This window comes from Phragmites australis, chromosome 17, assembly GCF_958298935.1.
Source record: "Phragmites australis chromosome 17, lpPhrAust1.1, whole genome shotgun sequence".
Taxonomy (NCBI): domain Eukaryota; kingdom Viridiplantae; phylum Streptophyta; class Magnoliopsida; order Poales; family Poaceae; genus Phragmites; species Phragmites australis.
In genome coordinates this window covers 10,477,842-10,494,682 of record NC_084937.1, presented here as the reverse complement: position 1 = coordinate 10,494,682, position 16,841 = coordinate 10,477,842, and positions in this window count along the sequence as shown.

The following is a 16,841-nucleotide window of genomic DNA, read 5'->3' as shown; positions in this document are numbered from 1 at the left end:
CCGATTGGCACCTGATCACGGCCTTTGAGCCGCCACCAAGTCACAAAGACAAGACCTCCACCCAGATGAGCCACCAAGACACCAAGGCAATATCTCACCACTAGTCTCTCTTCTGGTTCCTCGCCACCGTGACCACTTCAGAGCTTGAGCCACAAAGGCAAGGGTCTTCGTGTCCCCATACAATTACTTTGCCGCCGCTCCACACCAAGTCGGAGGGTCAACAAGCTTGCCGGCGATTTCACTAAGACTCTAAGGTGCCGGCGTACCAAGAGGTACATTGTTGGATCACTCCTTGATCCACTCTCTAGGCAGCAATCACTGCGCAACTCACTCTCTAGGCCTATACACACTAAGCACTCACTAATCTTGTGCTTAATCGCCTTGGATGATCACTTTAAGCACTTTGGTGGCTTGGATGTCTTCTCAAGTGTATATAAATTTCTCTAGACTTCAGAATACTCAACTGAGTGGAGGGGTATCTGTAGCCTCAAACTTGCGCACTAGCCATTAACCCAACAGCTCTAAAAAGCGGGTAACACCGGATGATCCTGTGAGAATAATAGTACTAACACTGGATCATCCGGTAAGTACACTCTTACAAACTAGCCGTTGGAACCCCACTCAAGCATCTGTGAACACCGGATTGTCCTATGATGACTCACTGAACACTGGACAAATGTACCAGATTATCCTATATGTACATGTTCATTTTGATGCTCTCTGGAAATAATAGATCGGTGTGTTCATTTTGTGAACACCGGATCATCCAGTGAGTATAGCAGAAGAAACTAGCTGTTGGAACCCACTCAGACTCATCTGTGAACACCGGATTTATCTTGTGATAACTTATTGAACACCGGACAAATGCACCGGACTATCCGATGCGCATATCTTCATTTTGAAGCTCTCTGGAAATAATAGTTCGGTGTGTTCATTTTGTGAACATCGGATGATCCGGTGAGGTAAAAGATTTTGCTTCAATTTTTTTGTGAATACCGGACTATTTTTCATTGTACTCACTTGATTATCCTATGTAGCACCAGACTAATTTTTATATGAACACCGGACTATCCGGTCATGCAAATTTCAGCGGAACAACATTATGTATTTTGGGCATAACTTTTCGCTCCGAACTTCAATTTTGATGATCTTTGGCTCTATGGAAATTTGTGAAGATATCTACAAGATTATACAGAAATCCTTTCCATTTGATCACATCAAAATTCATGGAACAAGTCTAATTCATTCCTCTCTTTATTCCGGCTTCGGCAACTTCTCTTTTGTTGCATCCATGAGACCTACTAAAGCATATACTTGACAAACATGTTAGTCCCAATGAATATGTTGTCATTAATCACCCAAATCACAATCATAGCCTAATAGGGCTATTTTCGCTACAATCTCCCCTTTTTGGTGATTGATGACAACACAACCAAAGCAAGAGGCAAATGATACCAATTGAGATCTACATGAATTCAAGAAGTTTTCAAATCCATACCTCTATGCTTGGATGCATGTTCTTACCACTTTGTCCCCCTTATGTTGTGGCTCCCCCTTTCTCCTATTGGCACTATCTCCCTTGATTGACCTAAGCAAGACCTTCTCCCCCTTTGTTAACCTTCATGTATCTTGCACTTTGCTACAATCTCCCCACATCATTCATCTTAAGTTCCTTGCTTTGGTCGTCAAACTTCTCCCCCTTTGTCAACAATCTTCACAAAAGGACTATATGCACATGGTGAACTTAAAGGGAAAAATATTAGAGCACTTGGGAGAGAGCTTCACAAATCATGATCCAAAAAATGATACCAATTGTAATGATACCAATTGAAAGCTATGAAAGCACATTGATCATAATTCATGAAACTCATATAATATAGTCTAAACTCCCCCTATATGTGTGCATACATATGATGAGAAAGAAACATATGTACACGTAGACAATATGTCAAGATAGAATGTTTAAGCTATATTATGCATGGAGGTAGCTTAAATGAACAAAGATTTGATAGTGATACTAATTGAAGCATTTAAGCATTGCATACCTCTAGAGATATGTTGATTGCTCCATGAGACTACAAGAGATATAACTTGTAACACATGTTAGTCTTAAAATCACAACCTATAGGATATACTCCCCCTAAATGTGTGCATACGAGTGTTGAATACTTGTGAGATATATGCACTTGTTATTGATAACAATGGGAACTTGTCCTATAGATTGGATTATGGCACATAAAAGATATCAAATGTAAAACTAGTGCCATAGAAGAAACCTACCACTAATAAACCACGTAGGTTGTTCTTGGATAAGAGAGAAATACAAGCAACCTACCTTATAAAAACCTACACTAGGCATTGCAATAAATTGAAATAAGCACAAGCAATCCTATACAAGGCAAATGAGCTATAAGCAAAACAAAATGCATGAACAAGAATCTAGCTACACTTACCTCTTTTACCTTTGGATGAGGATTTGGGTATGTGATGATCATAATCTTAATCAATGTTTACATCTTTTACACTTGGTTTCTTTACTTGAATCTTCACTTCATCTTGTATGCCAAGCCTCCAAGTCCCCATAGCTGGCTCGGGCTTCAAGTCTTCTTTGGAACCTAAACCGATTGAGGCCTCTTCATGTTGGTGATGACTTTCTTGGGCACCCAAATAGATTGGTTCCACCTCCGATCCTTCTTCCCAACCATGTGTGCAACCACATTGCCATTTTCCTTTTTCTTGAGCTTGTAGTGGTTGCTCTTTATCTTGTTTGTGGTTGCTCTTTATCTTGTTCTTGTAGTTGGGCTTGGTGTAGAGGTTGGAGGTCTTGTTGGAGAGGTTTTCCATCTTCTTCTTCTCCTTAGTCTCCTTCTTCACTTGCTTGCATTGGAAGAACTTGTGTCCTTCTTGATGGCATTTGAAGTATGTCACGGTTGACCTCTCCACAAGCTTTTTTACCATGAAAGCACGGTTATCTTGAGGAGGTTGGACATGTCCTTTGCCCTTTAATCTCGCCAAGTCCTCCTTGAGCTTCTCCACTTCTTACTTGAGCTCATCATTTTCTTGTGCAATGTGTTCATTAGATTGTTCTACAATAACATTCTCAACACAAATCTCATTGCAAAGGGGTGAGCTAGATAAAATATATAAATTATCACAAGAAGTAGAAGCATCTACCTTAGGATTGCAATTAAAAAGAGAGGTAGATTGCTTCAAAGTGACCTTAGTTTGAAATTCAATACAATCAAATTTAGCTTTAAGCTCTTCATGCTCTTTATTTAGCAAATTGAATTTGCACAATAATTATTCATAATTAGAAACAAAGGTAGCATGAATGTCATTAACTATATTGAATTTCTTAAGCTCTTTTGATTGTTTCTTAAGGGTCTTTTGTTGCTCATTGATCAAATGAAGGAGTTTATCATAGAAAGAAGAATCCTCATCAGATTCATCATCACTTACATCGCTATCCATACCTTTGGCCATAAGGCACTTGTGAGATGGTTTGAAAGACGACTTGTGTGATGATGACCAGGAGAAAGAGCTTCTCTTGGAGGAATGGATGGTGATGCTCTCATCACTTGAGTTTGAATCTTCATCATCATTCACCCATCTTTCTATACTTGTGAATGCCTTGGCACTTCCCCTTGTCTCCCTCTTGTTCTTGATCTTCTTCTTCTCCTTCTTGATATGATCAATTGTTTTAACCAAGTCCTTCATGGAGATTGGGTGATCAATCTTGGCATTGATCTTTTTGATGTTCTTCTCCACTTGTAAGATAAGTTTAGTGACTTCGGGATCCATCTCTTCATCGCTTGAGGTGCTTTGCTCATCTTCTTCATAGCTTTCTTCATCTTGATCCCCATCATCTTCGCTGGAGACGATCAACTTGTACTTTGGAAGAAGAGCTTGAAGTATTCTTGTCACCACTTGATCATCTTCAATTGGTGTCAAACCTAACCTATTGATCTCATTGACAAGAATATTCAAACATGAGTACATGTTATTAGTACTTTCATAGAGTAGTTGCTTGATGCCATTAAGCTTAGTAACAAGCACATGATATTTCTCATTATGCACATCCTTTGTACCTTCATGTATTTCAATGAGACTATTCTAAATATCATGTGCATTCAATGTGAGAGAATAAACACGATTTAATGCGTCAACACATAAAGGATACTCTTTGCCAATGCATCTATTTGCCTCTCCTTATTGGTGATGCGAGGTTTCATCCCTTTCTCGGAGACTCTCTAAACATCTAAGCCTCTAGCTTGCAAATAACAAGACACTAGAATTTTCCAATGCAGGAATTTGTGCCATTGAAAAGAGGAGTACTATGGGAATCCATCTCAACCCCGAACATCACAACTCTAGGATTTTAAGCCTATCAAGAGCACGAGGCTCTGATACCAATTGTAGGGATCGGTGATGTCCTAAAGGGGGGGGGGTGAATTAGGACATTAAAATTATTTCTGCTCCAAAAACATTACAAGATAAACCTATATCAATTTCTATCTAAATATGCTCTAGGTTTATCTAGTGTGTCTACTCTACCGATCAAAGTGCTTGCAACCTATCTAAGAAGGTAAATTGCAAGTAAGTAAATACGGAAACGTAAATAAGGTAGAGAGAGCAAACTCGGCACAAGGATTTTTTCCTATGGTATCGATGGCATGAATATCACCCCTAGTCCACGTTGGAGCTCCACAAAGGATATGCTCCCGGTCGGCACCCGGTCACGGCCTTTGAGCCACCAAGTCACAAAGACAAGGCCTCCACCCAGATAAGCCACCAATCCACCAAGGCAAGGTCTAACCACTAGCCTCTCTTCCTGTTCCTCGCCACTGTGATCACTTCGGAGCTTGAGCCACAAAGGCAAGGGTCTCTGCGTCCCCGCACAATTAGCTTGCTGCCGCTCCACAGCAAGTCAGAGGGTCAATAAGCTTGTCGGCGAGTCACCAAGACTCCAAGGTACTGGCGTACCAAGAGGTACACTGTTGGATCACTCCTTGATCCACTCTCTAGGTAGCAATCACCTAGCAACTCACTCTCTAGGCCTATAAGCACTAATCTCTTACTAATCTTATGCTTAATCTCCTTGGATGATCACTTGAAGCACTTTGGTGGCTTGGATGTCTTCTTAGGTGTATATAAACTTCTCTGGACTTCAGCACACTCAAATGACTGAGCGGAGGAATATTTATAGTCTCAAACTCACGCACTAGCCGTTAACCCAACGGCTCTAAAAAGATGGTAACACCGGATGATCCGGTGAGAATAGTAGTACTAACACCGGATCATCCGGTGAGTACACTCTCACAAACTAGCCGTTGGAACCCCATTCAAGCCTCTGTGAACACCAGATTATCCTGTGATGACTCACTGAATACTTGATAAATGCACCGGATTATCCTATGTATATGTTCATTTTGATGCTCTCTAGAAATAATAGTCCGGTGTGTTCATTTTGTGAACACTGGATCATCTGGTGAGCATAGCAGAAGAAACTAGTCGTTGGAACCCACTCAGACTCATCTGTGAACACCGGATTATCCTATGATAACTTATTGAACACCAGACAAATACACTGGATTATTCTATGTGCATATCTTCATTTTGGAGCTCTCTGCAAATAATAGTTCGATGTGTTCATTTTGTGAACACCGGATGATCCAGTGAGGCAAAAGATTCTGCTTCAAATTTTCTGTGAACACCGAACTATTTTTCATTGTACTCACCAGATTATCCTATGTAGCACCGGACTAATTTTTATGTGAACACCGGACTATCCAGTCAGGCAAATTTCAGTAGAATAGCGTATTATATTTTGGGCATAACTTCTCGCTCCGAACTCTGATTTTGATGATCTTTGGCTCTATGGAAAGTTTGTGAAGAGCTCTACAAGATTATATAGAAATCAATTCCATTTGATCACATCAAAATTTATGTAACAAGTCTAATTGATCCCTCTCTTTGTACCGGCTTCGGTGACTTCTCTTTTGTTGCATCCATGGGACCTACTAAAGAATATACTTGATAAACATGTTAGTCCCAGTGACTATATTTTTATTAATCACCAAAATTCCAATGATAGCCTAATAGGGCTATTTTCACTACAGTGGAGCGACAACCCAAGTACCAACCATGATGTTGATATGGGTAAGGCTGTACATATTTGTTTGAGTTCTATACAGACTGTGATGGGTCGGGACAAAATGGGTCTTTTGGGTTGGAAGGGAGTTTTGGTAAATCTTGACGGTGAAACCTATAGTCAACAGATGCATACTGGAATAGGCTCTAGTTAATGGAACGTGTTTTGCAGTGATGTCCTGGCGGCACACCATATGAGTTTGTTAAGTGTCTTGCAAATGTGGCAATATGGAAATCATGACTCGTGGGTAAAGTTGGACAACCTCAATAGAGTGTAAAAACTGTTATAACAGCTATGCTAATGGTTTTGAGAGACTTGAATCCTCACATGATTAGATGATTTTAGTTATTGTGATAGAATGATTTTGGATATGTTTTCAGGTACTGGATGGTACGTTTGGTGAAGGTTTGATCAATGTGTTGATAGTAGTTGTGATGTTGGGTTAATCTTCACTTAATTTAATGCTTTTACTTAACTGACTTTTATTGATCGTATTTATGCAAATAAACTCTTGTGTTAGGCCTTGTTATAAGCATGCATATCATTATTCTCATGTACACTTGCTGAGCGCGACATATGCTCACCCTTGCTATTTTCCCTATGTTATGCAACATGCGTGGTGCTGCTCACTGAGTGGAGATGTTGAAGACTATCAAGATGAGGTTGTGATGTTCTAAGCGCATGTCCCCCGATCATTTGCCTACTTGTTGTTGGGCGCCAGTGTTTTTCTTTTCCATTGCAGATATTCACAAAGAGGAAAATATATGTTAATTGCTGTAAGAGTTAAATGTTGTTATTTCACCTATGACATCCTTATGTGTGTTAAACATTTTGGACACACATAAGCTGCATCTGGTTTTGTGCATTAAAACTGGGTGTGACAATGGTTGGATATGGTGTGACATCCTAGGCACACATAAGCTTCTTTTATTCTTGGTGGATCTTCATCTTGTGCTCAATGGTGAGGAAAGTATTCACCAACTTGTTGATGTCAGTGAAATCTAGAATGAAATGGAGGCCTTTAGCCTTATTTGAAATTTTAGTCAGCATAGACAAGATAATTTGCAGGTTAGTAAATTAGAATTCTTTTTTCTTTCAACATAATTCATTTGTTGTTATAATGTTTGTTGGTTTATAAATACAGGACAGACACAATGGACTTCAACAATATACAACTACCATAGAACGGGTTATTATAGACGGATTTTAAACACTATCATAGACGGTTATGAGTTTCATCTCTACAAAAGTGTCTGTGATATCGACCTTGTTACAGATGGTTACAACTCCGTTTGTAATAGAGATACACATAGATGTGTTTTTGTAAAGCCGTCTGTGGGTAGTAACGGTCACAGATGTATTTTCTAAAAATCTGTCTATGAGTTATAAGAGTCACATACATTTTTTGTTGAAACCTGTCTGTATAAAGTGTCACAGACAAAGTTTTTTGAAAAACCATCTGTGTGACCATTTACCCCCTATAAGCAATTTTGCTTCCTGACTGTCATGATATGGCATACACACTTCATGATTCACAAATTAAATAACATCACATGCGTTATTTACATATCACAACATCACATGCGGGCATTTACATATCACAAATTAAACTCGTCTGTATAAAGTGTCACAGATGAAGTTTTTCGAAAAACCATATGTGTGACCATTTACCCCCTATAAGCAATTTTGCTTCCTGGTTGTCCTCATGATATGGCATACACACTTTATGATTCACAAAGTAAACAACATCACATGTGTTATTTACATATCACAACATCACATGTGTTATTTACATATCACAAATTAAACCCGTCTGTATAAAGTGTCATAGATGAAGTTTTTCGAAAAACCATCTATTTGATCATTTACACCCTATAAACAATTTTGTTTCCTGGCTGTCCTCATGATATGGCATACACCCTTCATGATTCACAAATTAAATAACATCACATGCGTTATTTACATATCACACATTGACACATTATTCAGAACATCGACCACATATTGTTCAGAACTTCAACAAAGGAATTTACATATCATAATGGTTAAGAACATCACACAGATGCACATCACACATTGTTCAGAATATATAAACCTAGCTAGATATACAAAATCCATAGCTATACACATTTTGCTTCTAGAAGGATGATATGCTTGACAACATTGACACCCTCTTCCAAAAGGATGAGATGCTTGAAATCATTCTCGATGCCATCTTCCAGAAGGATGAGATGATCGACATCATTGGTCAACACCGTCTTCTAGAAAGATGGAATGATTACAATCATCTCAGTCTCCTATGTTTCAGTACAATGTCAACCCAAGTATAATCTTCAATGCTCATCTTGCTATCATCTGGATTAAGCTTCATCTTGACTAACTCAGTCATGTGCCACAACCAAACTACATTGCTTCCAAACTGCCAGCCATGGTTAAGCAAGAAATGCATATTCAAACCAGTCTTGTAGTTCACAAAAGTGTCTCTATTGTAATGAACCACAATAGAGAAACTTCCATCTGCAAGAATAGAATGCAGAACGCAATTCAAAGCAAAAGCTGGGTCCACGGAGGGGCCCTTCACAGCAGCAAAGAACACGAAGTCCCCATGGCTGAAATCGACACCAAGAATCCACATCGTGGAAGCAGGCATAGGGACACCCACATCTTGTGAGTGCCTAATAGAAGTGAACTAACCCATTGCAGATCTATGATGGAAACACCACATTACCCTCATTTACACAGATCGAAGCAAACCCTAAGAAATCGTATCAAAACAGCAATGGGAACCCTACAATACTCACCATAGAGCAATGAAGGGGATTGTCTGCCCAGATCTCGCTCCTCCGATGTGGGAAAACCCCTAGCTGTGTGCGTGGAAGATGAACACTTGGATGTCAACGAGTAAAGCGAGGAAGATGAACACTCCTCGTCTCTTTATATAGAGGGGAGATGAGCAGGTTGTGTGTGTGGGAAGCCAAAGAGCCAGGGGGGACAAGCAGGTTGTGTGTGTGGAAAGCCAAAAGAGTCAAGGGAGATGAGCGGTCAAATTTAAAATAGTACCTAGTCTTTTAAGTACAGATGGGTTTTATAGAAAATCTGTCTGAGTCCATCATACAGACACAGATAGATTTTCTAAAGAAACTATCTTTGGCAATATCATAGACGGGTTCTCCTAAAAGTCATTTGTGCCTATAGGATAGTAACAGACAGATTTGTAAGTATAACCTATTTGTTCAGGCACATCCAAATGATGGTATTATTATAGATGAGTCTATCTTAGCAACCGTCTGAGTGTATTTTGTTAGTGATGGGTCCTAAGAAACCGTTTGTAGCACTCCAGATACTTTCACTAATTTTGTGGTAGTGTATATACGATTATGGGCTGGAGATATTGGTATTTATAAACTTTGGTGACTTTCTAGCTGATATGCTCTACAATTTAAATTACAACAACCCATTTGTTATTTCTTGTTATAAGTTACATTTCATTTTGTTTTCAAATTTATTATTTTGCTTAACAAATTTATTCATGCTTGTTTTAGTTCGAAGGTCGGGCTTCTAGCAAGGTATTGATGGTGGTGTAGTCACTTATTAGCCATGTCAGTTGTGTTGTGATTCTCTTGTATTTTGTTATTGTAAGATATTTTAGATATTTCAATTGCTTTCTTGATGTATTTCCTATATTTTGTTCATGTAGTCACGGGTTTGGTTCACATGCGGAGATGCATTTTATAATACATGGTCACTTCGTGTCATTATATTTGGATTAATTTGCATGTTAGCTTCATTGGAGCAATTAAATATATCATGGGTGAACAATGTAAGAACTATAGGACCGAGAAAGGCAACTAAAGGTGAATAGGAGCCTCATCAAATTTTGGATGACCTATCCTAATCTTTCACCCAACACGTCTTAAATAAAAAATGAAAGCAAGAAATTGAGAGAAACAAGAATAAATCGCATAGGACATCATCAAAAAATTGTTTTGACATAGCTCCAATGGATGGATTTGAACACTAGGTTCCATAGAAAACCATTCCAAGTGTCGTAGCTCACAAAAACTTGCAATTTGATAAGAAAACACTCAAATCCAAATAACTAGGCATTGGGTGAAGAAAATCTCCAAGTTGATGAATCTAGAGGCAAGAGATGGTTAGTGACTAACTTATATATGATTCTTATCCCTCTATTAATATGAAAAATAACTTCAACACGATGCAAAAATTTAGCTCTCCAGAGAAAACGAAAAACACAACAAAACCGAAAACTTGCAATTATGCAAGGGAGCCAAGAGAGGGAAACTAGAAAGAGATGAACACAAGGGTAAGAGGAAAAAATATTCATTACTTGTAGAGGAATACCCTATTTTCAGCTAATTACAAGTGGTTTAGATACACAACTCTCACCTAATCCATTGTCTAATAATTCGCTCTTTCCCTTCTGGAAACCATGTGGATATGTATATTGGTTTATATGTGATGAGTCATTGGCAAAGATTGAGTTGAGTATACTTCATGGTTCATCTTTTGAAGGTTGCTCTTGATGTGTTCATTGCCAATTAGGGGGAGAGTTTTTGTGCTTTGGCTTTGGGCTTCTGCAATCCATTTTATGCTAAGTGATCTTGTTCTTGCATTTCTTTGGCTTTTGATTACTTAGATATGACAATTGGTTATTGTGCTTCAATTCATTCTTTCTTTTTCATGAGGATGAAATGACTCACATAGACGCATATAAGCAAAACATAATCGATACTCGACGCATGACAAAACATGATTGATGCAAAACATCACAAGTTTAAGGATCCTCAAGCTAGACAAACCAAGACATTTAGTTAATCCATGAAAGCTAGTAGGCATCAATCTCAAATCAAGCAACAATAGATCATAAAATGAAATCTTCACAAGTTCTCACATATAGACCAATGACTCAAGTGATACCATCTAATCACATTTTTCATCTCATTTTTCTGTTATTTTTCTCATCCTCAAGCTTCATCCTTATACGAATGGAGGGTCGCACGACTGGTTACAAAAAACACCCCTCTGGCATCAGACTCATTATGTTTGGATGTTTTCTATTCTCCCTCTATTCTTTTTGTTTTGTATTTTCTATTGGTGCAGAAACTGACTCACTCAAGCCACAACATATTTTGCATGAATCTTTTCCAGCATGCCTTTGCGGCAAAAGGAATTGTGATTCCCACAAAGGTCCATCATGAGCTAAACACATGCAAAGGTTGCCACCACTAATCAAAGGTGCCAAACTCAAGACATCTAAAAAAAATAACCTAAAAGCTCAGATTTATAAGAATGATGACCATTAAACAAGAATGAATTGACAAGACATATCAGATTACTTGTTGCACAAATTTCCAATTTTAGTCTTTTGTTGTAGCATGCTAGAAAGATTACACACTCTTAAAATCTAACCTAAAATATCTCAAAGTGGCAACCATCAACAAGATCTGAGAGCAGTAGCTAGCGGCAGCAACATATTCAGCCTCAGTAGTGGATTGGGCAACACTAGACTACTTGCGAGAAGACCAACAAATAATAGAGGTACCTAAGAAATGAGAAGTACCTGAGGTACTCTTTCTATCAATCCTGTATCCAGCAAAGTCTGCATTTTGAGAAGCCTGGAAGAGAAAGTGAGGAAGATACATAAAATTAAATACTATATATTCAAGGGTGTGCTTGAGATACTTTAAGATGCGCTTCACCGCTTAGTGGTGAGATGTTCTTGGTAATGCTTGGAAGCGACCACACAGGCAGATGATGAATTGAATGTCGAGTCTTGTCATCATTAGGTACAAGAGAGAGCCAATCATGCTCCTGTACTCTCACTGGTCAACTACCTAGCCATCTTCATTCGGATCAAGTGTGGTCGAGGTGGCCATTGGTGTCGCCAAAGGCTTCGCATCGCTCATGTCAAACTTTTTCAGCAGATCCATTGTATACTTCGTCTGGTGGATGAATGTATCTTTCTTGCTTTGAAGCCCAAGGAAGAAGTTGAGCTCACCCATCATCGGCATCTCAAAATCCTTGCTCATAGTTTCTGCAAACTTGGCTACAAAAGTATGAGAAGAACCAACAAAACTAATATTATCCACGTATATCTAAACAAGTACGAAGTCCTCGCCATGCTTGAAGATGAACAAGGTTTTATCCACTTACCCTATCACATACCCATGCTATAACAAGAAGGTATTAATCCTATCATACCAAACCCTAGGCACCTGCTTAAGCCCATCCAAAGCCTTTTGAAGCTTGTATACTCTGTGTGGGTATTTGAGTTGCTCAAAACCATTGGGTTGCTTGGCACATACCTCTTCCTCTATAAATCCATCAAGGAAGGCACTCTTGATATCCATTTGGTACAACTTGAAACCCTTGATGCCGAAAATGCAAGGAGAATTTTAATAGCTTCTAATCTAGCCACTGGTGCAAAGGTCTCTTCAAAGTCTATCCCCTCTATCTAGCTGAAACCCTATGCAACAAGTCGGGCTTTGTTTGTTACTACAGACCCATCCCCCTACTTGTTCTTGAAAACCCATTCGGTGCCTATGTTATGGATATTTGGGGTGGCTCTACAAGGATCCAAACTTGGTTTCTCTCAAAGTTCTCAAGTTCTTCATGCATGGCATTACCCCAATTTGAATCAGAAAGCACATGTGCAACATCATGAGGCTCAAAATAAGCAACAAATGTAGAATCTGTGAAATGAGCATTTTGAGCAGATTTAGACCATGTTATCCTTTCATTCAGATCACCGATCATCGGTTGTAGGGGATTTTTCACTGAATGTGTTTAGGAGCCTCACACTGTGAGAAGGTCTCCCCCTCAAACACTATTGGTATACACTCAAAAGTAGCTCAAGTCAAAGTAGAGACTACAGGACCCTCTGCCGGTGTCGAAGAGGCAGGAGCCAGCTTGGGAGCATGTGTTATAGTAGGAAGTACTGGATCATCCTCATTATCACCGAGAGCTGGAAGGTTGCTATCTACAAAGGTACTTTCACTAATCTCTTGGTCACCTGCACACTCAAGAATAGCGCTAGCACAAGGGGTTGATTCATCAAGCATCACATCACAGGACTACATGATTGTGTTAGTGTCAAGATGATAAACCCTGTAAGCATGACCATGAACCGAATAACCCAAGAAAATCACATCAAAAGAACGTGGCTCAAACTTATCAAGATTGTCATGTTTTAGGATGAAACAACGATAGCCAAACACTCTAAAGTGTGAAACCTTTGGCTTGCTCCCAAAGAGCAACTCATAAGAAGTCACATTCAAAATCGACCACAAGAAAATCCAATTTGAGAGATAACAAGTTGTGCTAATTGCCTCTACCCAGAACCTCCTAGGAGTCCTATGCTCATCAAGCATCATCCTAGCCATCTTAACCAAGGTTCTATTTTTCATTTCAACCACACCATTCTGTTGAGGAACACTTGAGGTACAAAATTGATGCTTAATGCTATGTTCAAGGCAGAAAGCATAAAAGGGGGAGAGTTCTTGAACTCGGTGCCATTATCACTGTGGATTGCTCTTATTGCACTAGGGAGTTCCATGAACAATCTCAAAGCTAAGCTCTCAAAGAATGAATACACCTCATCATTGCTTGCAAGAAATAACACCCAAGAATAGCGAGAGTAGTCATCAACAATAACAAGTACATATGACTTCACATCCGCCGAACATACTCGGGATGGACCAATGATGTCCATATGAAGGAGTTCTCCCCATTGTTTAGTCATCACCAGATTAACTGGTGGGCGAGATGCGACAACCATCTTGCCATGTCGACAAGGAGCACAAACATGGTTCGTCTCAAACTTAAGTTTGTGTAATCCTCGAATAAAGACAAGTCCACTCAACCGTGTGATCAAATCAAAATTCATCGAGAAAAAGGTTATGCCCAAAAACATCGACAATAATCAAACAACTCAGAAAAGTCAGCTCTAAAAACTCTCTCAACTTGAGAAATCTGAAAAACTAAAATGCCCGAGAAATCAAGCACTTGAGAAGCATCATGCTTGAAGCGCACTTCTAAGTCCTCATCTAACAACTGAGATACAGAAATCAAACTGTACCCCAGATGCTCCACCAAAACCACATCTTTTAGAGTAAAACTCTCACTTACCTTTAATGCACCTTTGGCCTTCACTCTTCCCTTTTTGTCATCCCCGAATGTTTTGCACTCATGCTGTTTTGTCGTGGTGAGGCTGGAGAACCATGATGCATCCCCAGTCATACGATATGAACAACCAGAGTCAATGAGTCTCTTATTCTCCAGGCCTCCACTGCCTCCTAAACAAAGTAAGAAGAGTCCGGATGCTTAGTGCTAGGGTAAGTCAGAAATTTCTTGGGAATCCAGCATTGAGTCACTCGAGGAGAAAGAGTAAAAATAGGTGATGTAAATTAGACTTAGCACACTAGAGGTGTGTACCACAATGAGGAAAATGTGGGTTGCCAAAGCGTTGTGACTCAAAGCCTCTGACATGTGGATCAAAATCATATGTACCATGGTATGGTCTATGCCGGGCACCATCTCTAGGAGGAAACTGGAAAGCGTTAGAAACCCGTGAGTGAGGGTGAGTAAAAAGGGTCATGTACGCCAAAAGAAGGATGGTATATGTCCCAAGTGCTCCACTCTCACTCTAGCCACTCATCTCTCCTACGGCAAAAATAGAACTCAACTAGGTGACCCTCTCTTTGGTAGTAAGTGCAAAGATAGCATCTCTCAGGAATTGGCCTATTGATCACACTAGAATCTCTCATAGGGACTTTCCACTCATCCTGAGGAGCTCTCTTAGGTTGTGTTTGTGCAAGCTCTCTCTTCATAGGTTGTGTCATGGGATTTTTCTTTTCTGGTACAAGCTGTGTGGTATTGAACTTAGAATTTTTAGTCTTAAGGGTACTGGATATGGTGAACCTAGAGCTAATCCTGCCTTATACGCACACATCTTGGTCTTGGCCAAAATCAAATCCATATGGCCCTTGCCTTCTGAGCACTTCTCCACAAGAGAAAGGAGGTACTCATTTTAAGCCACGAGCTTCTGAACTTGCTCTCTTACCATGATGAGTTTGTCCTTAAAGACGATGCAGGTGGAACAATTCAGCTGTAAAACCTTAGAACACCCAACACTCTAGACTCTAACTCCTTAGTGCACTTGACTTTCATTTCAACATCCTTTGTGAGCAAAGGGCATTTCGGCAAGCACCTAAAAGAGTGGGTCTAGACTCCTTCTCATGAAGCTTGTTCTCAACAGTTGTTGGAGAAAAATAGACAAACATGAGGACAATGGTTGAAGATTGCTATCAAAGGTCCCTCCAGTGCCTTTGGTCTCCAGACCCTCAGTAGGAGGCTCGACTTTCAGAGGCTACGGGCCCCTTTGGGCCACCTCTCCGTTACGTATGTGGCCTTCCCAAAACTCGAAGCTATAGCAAGCTCCTCTGGAGCCTTTGGCCTCCGAACTATTAGCAGGAGGCCTAGCCCCCGGAGGTTGCGGACCCCTTCGGGCCACCCCTCCGGTGCCTGTGCGGCCTTCCGAAGCCTAAAGATGCAGCAGGTCTCCAGAGATAATATCAGGGAAGAAAGGACACCCCCTGCAACCGACCTGACATGAGGTGACGGGCGATTAATGCCAGTGCAACTGTTGCTTGTCCTGACACTCCAGTGCGATGAAAGTTATCCTGAAGCCCCGACAGAGCAATGTTGGGCCGCAATTGGCAACCGGCTCACCCCTTAGGTTGCAAGCACCATAATAGTTACCACAATAGATATTTATGTTCTATGTAGGATAAAAAGTAGTTATTTAGGATAAGGCCTAGTAATTCCACTATGTCCTAGATATTTATACATCGTGATAACTTATACACTAGCTACGTACCATCCTATAAATAGGGTGTCGTGGTTATCTCAACAGGGACGGGTCACAAGGAGAACGCTCGATACAACACAAAGGGCAATACACAGGACACATATGTGTACAAACACAAAGTCATGCTGTGATACTCCCCTAGACCAATCCATTTTTCTACTATCAATACATTTGTGCTGTTCCTTCCTCTCAAACTTCATCTCCAAGCTTGAGTCTCCTCCTTAGAAGAAACTCCCGCTGTACTTGTTGGGGTAAGATGATCTCTTGCTCCAACAGCGTGCCATCCATGGGGACTCAAATACAGAAGTGCTAAATAGAGGTAGGAATCCACCAGAAAAACCACCAAAGTATTAACTCTAGCCACCATATCCACCGTTGCAGCCATATGCGTGGTTATCTCAGCCACGCACACTGTGTGCACCCTCCAACTCTGCTACTGTGTGGGACGGCGTTCCTTCAGCCTTGACCAACCTAGAGCCTTGGGTTTATATGGAAACTCCAGATGGCGCGGAGGTCTTCTAGCCTATTCATGGTGTAGACTTCGTCGCACTAGGAGAGGTCGCGGCTGAGGCCACAAACAAGCAGGTCGCTTTCTAGTGGTTCTGGGTGGTTGAACCCAAGGGTGTTCCCGCCTGGGCTTGATCCCAAAGTATCTCCTTCCACAGCACCTGGGATGCCCCGGGCAAGCCAACATCTTCAGAGAATCTGTCCACCCAGCGTCCTCCTTGGGCCCCTCAGGCAAAAGAGGGTTCTGCGGAGGTGTAGGGCTCCGAAGTGCACAGACCCCACCAGCGCCCCCGA